Source organism: Sciurus vulgaris, assembly GCF_902686455.1.
Source record: "Sciurus vulgaris genome assembly, chromosome: 10".
Classification (NCBI taxonomy): Eukaryota; Metazoa; Chordata; class Mammalia; order Rodentia; family Sciuridae; genus Sciurus; species Sciurus vulgaris.
This window is the reverse complement of record NC_136470.1, coordinates 76705734-76717784: the sequence shown is the minus strand read 5'-3', so window position 1 is coordinate 76717784 and position 12051 is coordinate 76705734.

Sequence of the window (12051 nt, the reverse complement as noted above, 5' to 3'; positions counted from 1 at the left end):
AAAGTTTTATTCAGTGTGAAAAGAAAATAACATTGAAGTTGATTTCATTTTTATGCTTTAATGTGGAGTTTTTAAATTATTCGAAAGCAGAGTTTATGCTTTCCAGGTAGGATTTTAGCAGATCCACAATTCTGATGTGAATGAAAGAAACCAAATAAAAGTGTAAAATTGTCTATTTTAAAAGCATTAGTGAGCTACTGAAAATGAAGACAAAGGGGCTAAAACTAGAGAAAGGGGAGCTTAAGAGATAAATTGATAATTTGCAACCACCTTTTCCCTCCTAGCAAGATCCTATTCTAAGTATAAGACAAGAATCAGGCCTGCTGCTAAAGAACAGAGACTGACAGCTCTTGGCCAACCCCTGAGACTGGAGTAACTTGGAGATTTGAGGGTCGTTGACTATGTGACTGGTTTCCCCATCAAGAAGACTGCAGAAAACTGCTGGGCAGAAGCTAAAAGCTAGACTGAAAACCAGGTTCATGGCGCTGATAAGACAAAAGATGAGATTGCTATGGAAGGAACCCTACTGAATACAAGTTTCTCAATTGAAAGCCCTGTAACAGTCTGCAGACCATCCCAATGGCCAAATCTGACATGCTATTATTCATAGTGCTATGAGCTAAGAATGGCTATAAATAGATTTTAAATTGTGTACTTCATTGGTCTACAAACATTTTAGTCTATAAGGAATTGAAGACAGAACTGGTAATTCCTATGTGAGTTTGTAGACTATGAAAACAAGAGCATGTAAAACAGGAGGAAGAAAGAACAAAATTCCCTTACTGACTTGGTTTCTACCTGTATGACCTTGGGGCAGCTATAATACAAAGCTGCTCTCCCCGCCCTTTCCCTTGCAGCCATTTTCCCTATCTCCCAACTACTGTCAGTGGTGAACATCCTAGCTAGCTATTGGTTCATCAGTCAGCTTGCAAGTATCCTTCTCCATTATTGGTCCCCTGTTAGCCCCCCAGGATTCTTAAAGATAGCTTCACCGCCATCTTTTGCTTTTCTCTCTCCCTGACTCACTCTCTTTCTCCTCCTCGTTTTCCACTCTCTCTAGTGTGTGCCCTTTCTCTTTCCCTTTCTTTTCCTCTCATTTTCTCTCTTACCCTACAGGGAGACACTCTGTTTGCTTAATAAACTCCCTTATGTGATTTCCCGTGTCCGGTGTGGTTTCGTGGGATTCTTTATAGCAACTACTTAACTTTTATTACCTCAATTTGTAAAATGGAAATCATAAAGTCACCAACAGAGTTGCTATGAAGAATTAAGGGAATTGATATGCTTGGAGTACGTGGCTCAGGTAGCAACAAAAATGATCCATAACAAGCGCCTTCCTCCTGACTATCCTCCTCTCTCACTAGTTCATCAGTCCACTTTTGAAAGTCACTTCTTGGAGTCATCAGTAATTCATGCTCCCATAAGTCCCCAGATACAGCATCCAGTAAATTGCAGACATGGCTCCAAAAGAAACCAACTCTCACAAATATCTGTGACTTGCTCAAGTTTTTATATTGGTTCCAAATATGTGGTATAGATAATGCTGTGCAAAATATACACTAAAATTTTTTGTATTAAAAACATTGGGGGCTGGGGAGATAGCTCAGTTGGTACAGTGCTTGCCTTGCAAGCACAAGGCCCTGGGTTCAATCCCCAGCATCGCAAAAAAAAAAAAAAAAAAAAAAAAAAAAAAAAGATTGGGGCCAGGCACAGTGATACATGTCTATATTCCCAGCAACTTCAGGGGATAAGACGGAAGGATAACAAGTTCAAAACCATCCTCACCTGGGAGTGTAATTTAGTGCATGAGGTCCTAGCTTTGAGAACAAGCAAAGCAAAACAAAAAAATGGAAGAGGATTGGGGAGTCAAGCCACTACTACATGTTTACCTATTTCTTCCTGTATAAAGATCATAATCACAATTTAAAATTTTAAGGCTGTGGCTGGGGGTATAGCTCAGTGATAGAGCTCTTGACTAGCAGAAACAAGATGTGGGTTCAACCCCCAACACTGCAAAAATAAACACATCTTGAGTATGATTTTTTTCCCCAGAATATTTTTCCTTGTCTTAAAAGGACTTGGAGAAATATAGACCCTGAGTTCAACAGGTGGGAATTAAAGAATCCAGATTCTTCTCCTTTCCCATTTCAACTTGACTTTTGTGATCCCAGGCTACTGCAATTCGGATCCATCCCTGAGATTTCAACTAAGAAGGCTCACTCTCAGGGATGATAAATTGAATCTATCTATCCATTATTTGTATCATTTCTATTAAGAACCATAAAAGTTTGTTTACAATAAAATTTTTTTAAAAAATTTTAAAAAAAAAACCATAAAAGGGTCAGGCATGGTGGCACACACCTGTAATCCCAGCAATTTAGGAGGCTAAGGCAGGAGGATAAAGTTCAAGACCAGCCTCAGCAAATTATTGAGGCCCTAAGCAACTTAATGAGACCCTGTCTAAAAAGAAAAAAATAAAAAGGGCTGGGGATGTAACTCAGTGGTACAGCACCCCTAGGTTCAATCCCCAGTGCAAAAAAAAAAAAAAAAAAAAAAAAAAAAAAGTCTTGGTTGTCTCTTTTACTTAAGGTTAAACTATGAATTTTTCTGAGATCCAGGATAATGAAGGGAGGTCTGCTCCTATTCAGTTATACACTAGACAAAGATAGGTTATACTGGATGTATTGATCCAGTTAAGAAATTAAAAACCACAGTATTTCAACAGTAGGCATTCAACATAGGTAATTATTTATATAGAAGATAGAACAAAAGAGAACACTGAAATAACCCAAAGATGACAACTGCAGAAAGTGGACCCTCAAAGCTGAGAAAAGGTCATTTTTATTTTTGGTTATTAGAATGTAGGAGTTTAGTGGGGCTGGGCCTGTAGCTCAGCGGCAGTGTGCTTGCCCAGCACGTGTGAGGCACTGGAGTCAATCCTTAGCACCACATTAAAAATAAACAAAGGCATTTTGTCCATCTGTAACTACAAAACATTTTTTTTTAAAAAAAAGAATGTAGGAGCTTAGAGTATGGGGTAGGTTGGACCCTGAAGACTAGGTATGTAGAAATCTGAGAAGGAAATACTCCCAGTTGCTGTTGTTACTTTTGAAATGGCCCAATTAACTCTAACCCTAGAAAAGGAAGAAATTTGGAGATTGAAGTCAACTACCACTGAACTACACTGGCATGAATAGAGAGGGGGAAAAAAACCCAACTCATTAATAAAATTTAGTAGGAAGTCAGCTGATAAAGGACTCTGGGATTTTTTTTTTTTAAACATAGAATTTAGAATGGCATGTTTGGAAATGAGACAAGTGGGTAGGAAAACACACCAAAGATGTTTTCCTTTAACAGATTTGAGACTAAGATGTCTGGAAGTTTCTAAGGCAAAAGCCTGTAAGCTTCTATCTTGACAAGATGGAGTAGTATTACATGTGAGGAAATGATGCTTATCCAAGCAGGGGATCAGGAACTGAAATTGATTTTCATGCACATTTACGTTTGTCAGGATGAACCCAATTACAATGTATAACTACAAAGCTCTAATTTTTAAAAAAAGATGCTTATTGATGAATTCCCAGGAGCAGTCAAACCTCATTAAGGATCAATGGAAGAAAACTGGAGAACCTTCAAGGACCTGAAGAAAACCCAAGTGTTTAGTTTCTCTTGCCCTGATTATGACCAGAACAAGGTTGTGTGCACCTCACCCCCACACAAACTGGCAGTCACTTGAAGCTATCATTATCATTGTCCTATTTTCTGAGTCCCTACAAACCCTACAAATTCCTGCAATTCCTCACCTACAGAGATGCCTAGAACGTATTTTTCCTATTTTCTCCATATAAAATCAAGCCTGTAGGACTGGGATTGTGGCTCAGTGGTAGAGCACTTGCCTAGCATGTGTTAGGCACTAGGTTCGATTCTCAGCACCACACATAAGGAAATAAAATAAAGATCCACTGACAACTAAAATATATAAAAAAAAAATTAAGCAAAGCATTTCAGCTCATATATAAAACTGAATAATATAGACAAAATTTCTCATTAGTATCCAGAGGGAAATAAAACAGACATTCACATATATTCATTATGACAGTAATCTGTAAAAAAAAAAAAAAAAAGTCAAGTCTCTAGACATCATCACTGAATTCCCAGAGCTCCTAGTAGGATATACCCAGAAATAATAGAACACCAGGATACAATTCGATTTCTCTATTAAAAGGAGGGCATTTAAGTAATTGGAACTAGAACATAATGAAGTAATTCTCCAGAGTAAACCTAGATTACAAAAGATCAGGATAGAGGACATGTAACAATTCTACCAAGAGACACTGGCACTAAATCAACTTGGTTTTAATGTGCAAGAGATTCTACTTCTACAAACTTGAAATGCTGTCACTAATTCAATTCTAAATTTATTGAATTGAAACAGTGTTAAAAATCTCAGGATTTCAAGAATGACTGAAAAAGCACATTATAAACAAAAAAATCCAGGCACCGTGGTGCATGCCTTGTAATCTCAGCAAATCAGGAGACTAAGGCAAGAGGATCTCAAGTTCAAGGCCAGCATGGGTAACTTAGTGAGACCCTGTCTCAAGATAAAAGAGAGAGAGAGAGACAGAGAGAGAGAGAGAGAGAGACAGAGAGAGAGAGAGAGCTGGTAGAGCCCTCCTGCTCCACCCAATCCCTAGTACCAAAATAAATACATAAATAAGTAAACAAAACTTGATTCCTTCTATCAGCAAGCATGTGGAAAACTTAATTTAAATCTTTTTTTGTATAACGCTAAAAAATATATGAATTTAGAGTCAGGAATCATGGAGTAGGTTCAAGGTCTACCTGGGCAACATAGTGAGTCATCAGTCTAGGGGGAAAAAAAAAAAAAGAGAGAAACAAAAAGAAAGAAATCAATAAACACAAAGAGTATATGAATTTAGCTGATTTATTTTTAGAAGAATTTAACTTTTTAAACCAATAGTAATTTTTAAAGAAGAGTCTTAAAAACAAAATTTTCTTTGGTGCTGATAAGAAGAATAAGCCACCTGCTAAAAAGTAGATGAAAGACAATTAAGACTTAGGTATTTAGTGGGGAGAAGTGGCTAATTTTAATGTTGTATAGTAGCAAAAGTCCTCATTTCTAAGGCAACCCCAGATGTCCCCAATTGATCACTCCTCTTTTCTTTGGCTTAAAAAAGTCATTTATGTATCATGTAATTTTCTAAAAATGTTTACTTTAAATTTGGTGACTTTTGCATTAAATGTCTTTTGATATTCTACCTTAATTTTACAGAATGTGGTTTGCGTTTTTGCTACAGGAGCTTGAGAACAGTTACTAGAGAAAACATTTATTATGAACGTGGTTGAGATATTTTTGTTTGCTTGTTTGTTTTGGCGCTAGGGATTAAAGCCAGGACCTAAAACATGCTAAGCATTCTCTCTACCACTGATCTATACACCAACCCAAGATTAAGAAAAAAAAAATTATTATTATTACTTTTTAGTTGTAGGTGGACACAATACTTTATTTTTATGTGGTGCTGAGGATCAAACCCAGGGTCTCACGCATGCTAGGTAAGTACTCTACCACTGAGCCACAACCCCTGTCCAATTTTTTTTCTCTCTCTCAAGGTTCTCAATATTTATTTTTCTATTTAGGTTTTTTCCTTTATTTTTCTATTGGGCTATTTGTCTTTTCTTTTTAATTTCTAGGGGCTCTTTATGTATTAGAAAGTGATCCACCGGGCATGGTGGTGCACACCTGTGATTCCAGGGACTCTGGAGGCTAAGCAGGAGGATCACAAGTTGTAGACCAGCCTCAGCAATTTAGGGAGGCCCTAAGCAACTTAGCAAGACCCTGTCTTAGAATAAAAAATAAAAGGGAGACCAAAGAAATTAAAGGGATATGAATAGGAAAAGAAGAACTCAAACTGTCCCTATTTGCTGATGATATGATTATATACTTAGAGGAACCAGGAAATTCCACCAGAAAACTTTTAGAACTCATAAGTGAATTCAGTAAAGTAGCGGGATATAAGATCAATGCACATAAGTCTAATGCATTTTTATACATAAGTGATGAATCTTTGGAAAGAATAATTAGGAAAACTACCCCTTTCACAATAGCCTCGAAAAAAATAAAATACTTGGGAATCAATCTCACAAAAGAGGTGAAAGACCTCTATAATGAGAACTACAGAACACTAAAGAAAGAAATTGAAGAAAACCTTAGAAGATGGAAAGATCTCCCACGTTCTTGGATAGGCAAAATTAATATTGTCAAAATGGCCATACTACCTAAAGTACTATACAGATTCAATGCAATTCCAATTAAAATCCCAATGACGTACCTGACAGAAATAGAGCAAGCAATTATGAAATTCATCTGGAAGAATAAGAAACCCAGAATAGCTAAAGCAATCCTTAGCAGGAAGAGTGAAACAGGGGGTATCGCAATACCAGATCTTCAACTATACTACAAAGCAATAGTAACAAAAACGGCATGGTATTGGTACCAAAATAAAAATAGAAAGGTAGATCAATGGTACAGAATAGCGGACATGAACACAAACCCAAATAAATACAATTTTCTCATACTAGACAAAGGTGCCAAAAATATGCAATGGAGAAAAGATAGCCTCTTCAACAAATGGTGCTGGGAGAATTGGAAATCCATATGCAACAGAATGAAACTAAACCCATATCTCTCACCATGCACGAAACTAAACTCAAAATGGATTAAGGACCTCGGAATCAGACCAGAGACCCTGCAGATTATAGAAGAAAAAGTAGGTCCAGATCTTCAACATGTCAGCTTAGGACCAGACTTCCTCAACAGGACTCTCATAGCACAAGAAATAAAAGCAAGAATCAATAACTGGGATAGATTCAAACTAAAAAGCTTTCTCTCAGCAAAGGAAATTATCAGCAATGAGAAGAAAGAGCCTACAGAGTGGGAGAACATCTTTGCCACTCATACTTCAGATAGAGCACTGATTTCCAGAATATATAAAGAACTCAAAAAACTCTACACCAAGAATACAAATAACCCAATCAACAAATGGGCTAAGGATATGAACAGACACTTCACAGAAGAAGATGTACAAGCAATCAACAAACATATGAAAAAATGTTCACCATCTTTAGTAATAAGAGAAATGCAAATCAAAACTACACTAAGATTCCATCTCACCCCCATTAGAATGGTGATTATCAAGAATACAAGCAACAATAGGCGTTGGAGAGGATGTGGGGAAAAAGGTACACTCATGCATTGCTGGTGGGGCTGCAAATTAGTGCAGCCACACTGTAAAGCAGTGTGGAGATTCCTTAGAAAACTTGGAATGGACCCACCATTTGACCCAGCTATCCCACTCCTCGGCCTATACCCAAAGGACTTAAAGTCAGCATACTACAGAGATACAGCCACATCAATGTTCATAGCTGCTCAATTCACAATAGTCAGATTGTGGAACCAACCTAGATGTCCTTCAATTGATGAATGGATAAAGAAACTGTGGTGTGTATATATACAATGGAATATTACTCAGCCATAAAGAATGATAAAATTATGGCATTTGCAGGCAAATGGATGAAATTGGAGAATATCATGCTAAGTGAGATAAGCCAATCTCAAAAAACCAAAGGACGAATGATCTCGTTGATAAGTGGATGATGACACATAATGGGGGGAGGGAGGGGTTAGTGTTAGGGTTAGAGTTAGGGTTAGGGAGGGGGGCAAGAATGGAGGAAGGAAGGACGGTATAGAGGGAAAAGAGGGGTGGGAGGGGTGGAGGGAAGGGAAAAAATAACAGAATGAATCAAACAACATTACCCTATGTAAATTTATGATTACACAAATGGTATGCCTTTACGCTATGTACACACAGAGAAACAACATGTATCCCATTTGTTTACAATAAAAAAAAAAAGATTTGTCATGAACAAAAATAAAAAAAATAATAAAAATAAAATAAAAGGGACTGGGGATGTGGCTCAGTGGTTAAGTGCCTTTGGGTTCAATACCCAGCACCCCCCCACCAAAAAAAAAAAAAAATACAAAAATAAATAAATTAAAGAAACTGACCCTTTCTATGTATTGAGTTACCAAAAAAATTCCCTCCTAAGAGTCTCCATGTTCCTGGGAAAAGATTGTTCTGTATTCATAGTAACAAGCAGCCATCGGAATAGGTTATACACTTGTCTAATCAATGACAATTTGGTTCATTGAACATACTTCTGGAAACCAATCAGTGACAGTCTTGTGTTTTGAAAGTCAGCTCATCATTGGTGGTCTCAAATCCAGGAAACACACCTCTAAAGCTGATTCCAACCCACTCCTGCCTCTATAGCCAAAACAACCCAAATCATTACACTTCTAAAAATCCTATGACATCAATGAGATTGACAGTTTGCTTTGTGCAATGTGACTATGCCTGTGACTTAAGTAATAAACTCATATTTGGGGGTAAGATGAGTGGTGGTCTCAATTTTACACAAGTTTGTCATTTGACCTAGATTATGAGACTTTTTGTTTCTTATGTTTGCCATGTTGAAGTTTCTAATTTTGATATTTTTTCAATCTTTTTAAAAATGAAATTTGAATTTTTATTTAAAGCATTTTTCACTACATATACAATTTTCACCCTCTCCCACCAATATGTGCAGTTTTTTCCCCATATTTCAATGTTTAAGTCATTTGTTATTTAATCTGGTATAGGGAGGGAAGTGTGATCTTTTACGGTCCCACATCCTCTTCAGCATTTATTATTATTTGTATTTTGATGACTGCCATTCACTGGAGCAAGATGAATTCTCAGTGTAGTTTTGGTTTGCATTTCCCTTATTGCTAAAGATGTTGAACATTTTTTAAATATATGTTGGTCATTTGTATTTCTTCCTTTGAGAAGTGTCTGTTAATTCACTAGCCCATTTAATTGACTGGGTTATCTGGGTTTTTTGTGGTAGGTTTGTGACTTTTTTCTTGAACATCTATGAGAAGCTTCTTGGGAAACTTAAAAAATAATTTTCAACTACTTTGGGTAAATAGCACAACTTCTGAATTATATACTAAGAACGTGCTTAATTTTTTAAGAAATTGCTGAACTGTGTTCCCAGTGGTTATACCATTTTGCATTCCCATGAGCAAGAAATGAGTTACCTTTTTTTTTTTTTTTTTGGTACCAGAGACAGAACCCAGGGTGGGGGGAGCTTAACCACTGAGCCACATCCCCAGCCCATTTTTATATTTTATTTAAGGACAGGGTCTCACAGAGTTGCTTAGTGCCTCCCTAAGTTGCTGAGGCTGGTTTGAAATTGTGATCCTCCTGCCTCAGCCTCCTGAGCCACTGGATTTACAAGCATGCACCACTGGGCCCAGTGCCATTCTTTTGTGTGTGTGTGTGCATTATAACTATATATAATAGTTGGGATTTGTTATGCCATATTCATAAATGAACATAACATAATTTTGTAGGTTTCATTCCCCAGTACTTTCCACCCCCTCCTCTCCTCCTTCCCTCTTGATCCCCTTCCTTTACTCTGTTGGTCTTCTTGGGAGACATTTTGAAGGAAACTGAGGTCCTGTGTGAGCAGGTAAGGGTGACCTGCCAGCAAAATTTTGGAAAAGAAATATTGTGATCTCATTTGCATAAGATCTGGAATATTCAGGTTATACTTTCAAAAACTTATAGGTAGTATATGATAAGATGATAAGAAGAGGGTTCTAAGAATCAGTTAAACATTTAGATTCTGCTTCTAGTTATAGCCCCAGCCTATCTGAATGTTTCTTAAATGGTTAAATCATAAGTATGATAGAATAGGTTTTTGAAATATTTAACCAATATTTTATTCTGTTCTTGCATTACTTGTTCCTTCCTGCATTATCTAGCTGGGATACTAGGCAGGTTCCTTCAGAAATGGATTTACCTAGAAGAAAAAGAAAAAAAATCCCAACACTGCAAAGAAAAAAAAAAAAAAGTTTAGGAAAGGATAAACATCTCTCTTTTATAGTAGTCCTCCTTTATCCACAGGGAATACTTTCCAAGACCCCCTGTGGATGTCTGAAACTTCAGATAGTACTGACAACAGTACATGCTGTGTTTTTTCCTATACCTCTTACCTATGATAAAGTTTAATTTATAAATTAGGCACATCGTTTAATAACTAATGAAATAGAATGATTATAAATAATATCCTGCAATAAAAGTCATGTGAATGTGGTCTCTTTTTCTTTTAAAATATCTTATTTTACTATACTCACTCTTGTGCTAAAGTGAGACTATAATGCTGAGGTGATGAGATTAAGTGAACAGAATAGCATCAGAGTACTGTTGACCTTCAGATAAGATGTTAGGAGTCTCATCTGCTTCAGCTGATCCTAGACCATTGAGCCATGATGATATCAGTCTTTGGGTGTCAGACTGCAGTTGACTGCAGGAAACTGAAACTATGGAAAATGAAACTGCAGGTAAGGTGAGACTGTCGTACTTTGTAGTAAAAATGTACCAATCCACAAAGAGAACTCACACCCTTTTAGTTTTTTTTTTTTTTTTGTGGTGCTAGGAATTTGAACCCAGGGCCTTGTGCTTGTGAGACAAACACTCTACCACCTGAGCTATATCCCCACCCCTTAGTTTTTGTTTTTTGAGACAAGGTCTAGTTATGTTGCCCTGGCTGGTCTCTTGAACTTCTGGGTTCAAGTGATCTTCCTGCTTCAGTCTCCTAAGTAGCTGAGACTACCAATGCATGTTACCATGCTGGGCAAGAACCCATGAATATTAACATACACATCAAGTTAAGGCTTTGGGAAAGATACCATCTCTGAGTCAGAAACGAGTCAGAGAATCTACAAGAGCTCATTTTGGCTGGCACCAATTTTATCTTTTTGGTCCTGATACTGGTCTATATTATCTGAGAAGAAAGATGGCAGATGACATGGCAGGACATTAAGCTCCTGTTATTATTTAAAAAAAATTTTTTTTACTTACATATGGACACAATACCTTTATTTTATTTATTTATTTTTAGGTGGTGCTGAGTCTCAAACTCAGTGCCTCACATAAGCTAGGCAAGTGTACTACCACTGAGCTACCCCCAGCCCCAGGCTCCTATTATTTTTAAGCTGAATCAGTGGCTCTGCCCTTCCAGGTGTATAAGGCCCATGAGAAGATTCACCAAGTACTGTAAAAGTCCTAATCCCGGAAGAGTGGAGGCAATGGGTCCTGTATTACAGCAGATGTATAGACTCTATAGGGAAGAACTTTTAAAATTACTCATCAATGCAAAAGCAGGTGAACACACTGCCCTGGATCCATGCTTACCTGGGAATCTGAGGAGCCCAGTTATCTACTGCTGTGTAACAAACAAATAATTCCAAAACTTGAAGACATAAAATAATAATGAACACTTATTATCATACGAAGTTTCTGTGGGCCAGGAATTCTGGAATGGCTTAGCTAAGAGGTTCTGAATGAGGTTCCATCAGGATATGGCTAAGATGTCAATTGGCTGTGGTTTCTGAATGAATGACTGGTGACGGAAAGTCAGTCAGTGCTGCCTGTTGGCAGAAAGCCTGGCTCCTTGCCACATAGGTTTCTCCACAGAACTTCTTGAGTAGCCTCATAATATGGCAGTTTTCCCTGAATAATTAAAGCAAGAAGGAACAAAGTAGAAGCTGCAATTCCTTTTATGGCATAATCTTGGAAGTCTCCCTCTTCTGACATATTATTTTTATTAGAAGCAAGTCACTAAATCCAGCCCGCTCTAAAGAGGAGAGGAATAGGTACCCTTTTTTGAAGGAAGGGAGGTAAAAAAATTTGTAGATGATATTTTAAAACAACTCTTGGTAGTATCACTAACACAGGCCTGAACTGCGTTATAAGAGGAGTCCCCGTGTTGTGGAATCTAACCTGGGACAAAAGCCCAGGTCCCCTAATTACAAAGGGCAAGACTTTTGGATAAGAATTACCTTTGAAATTCCGCCCTATAACACAGTCATAACCAATGAGAAAAATATGGAACTCTGCTGTGAGTTTCTGGGAAAGATTTTGC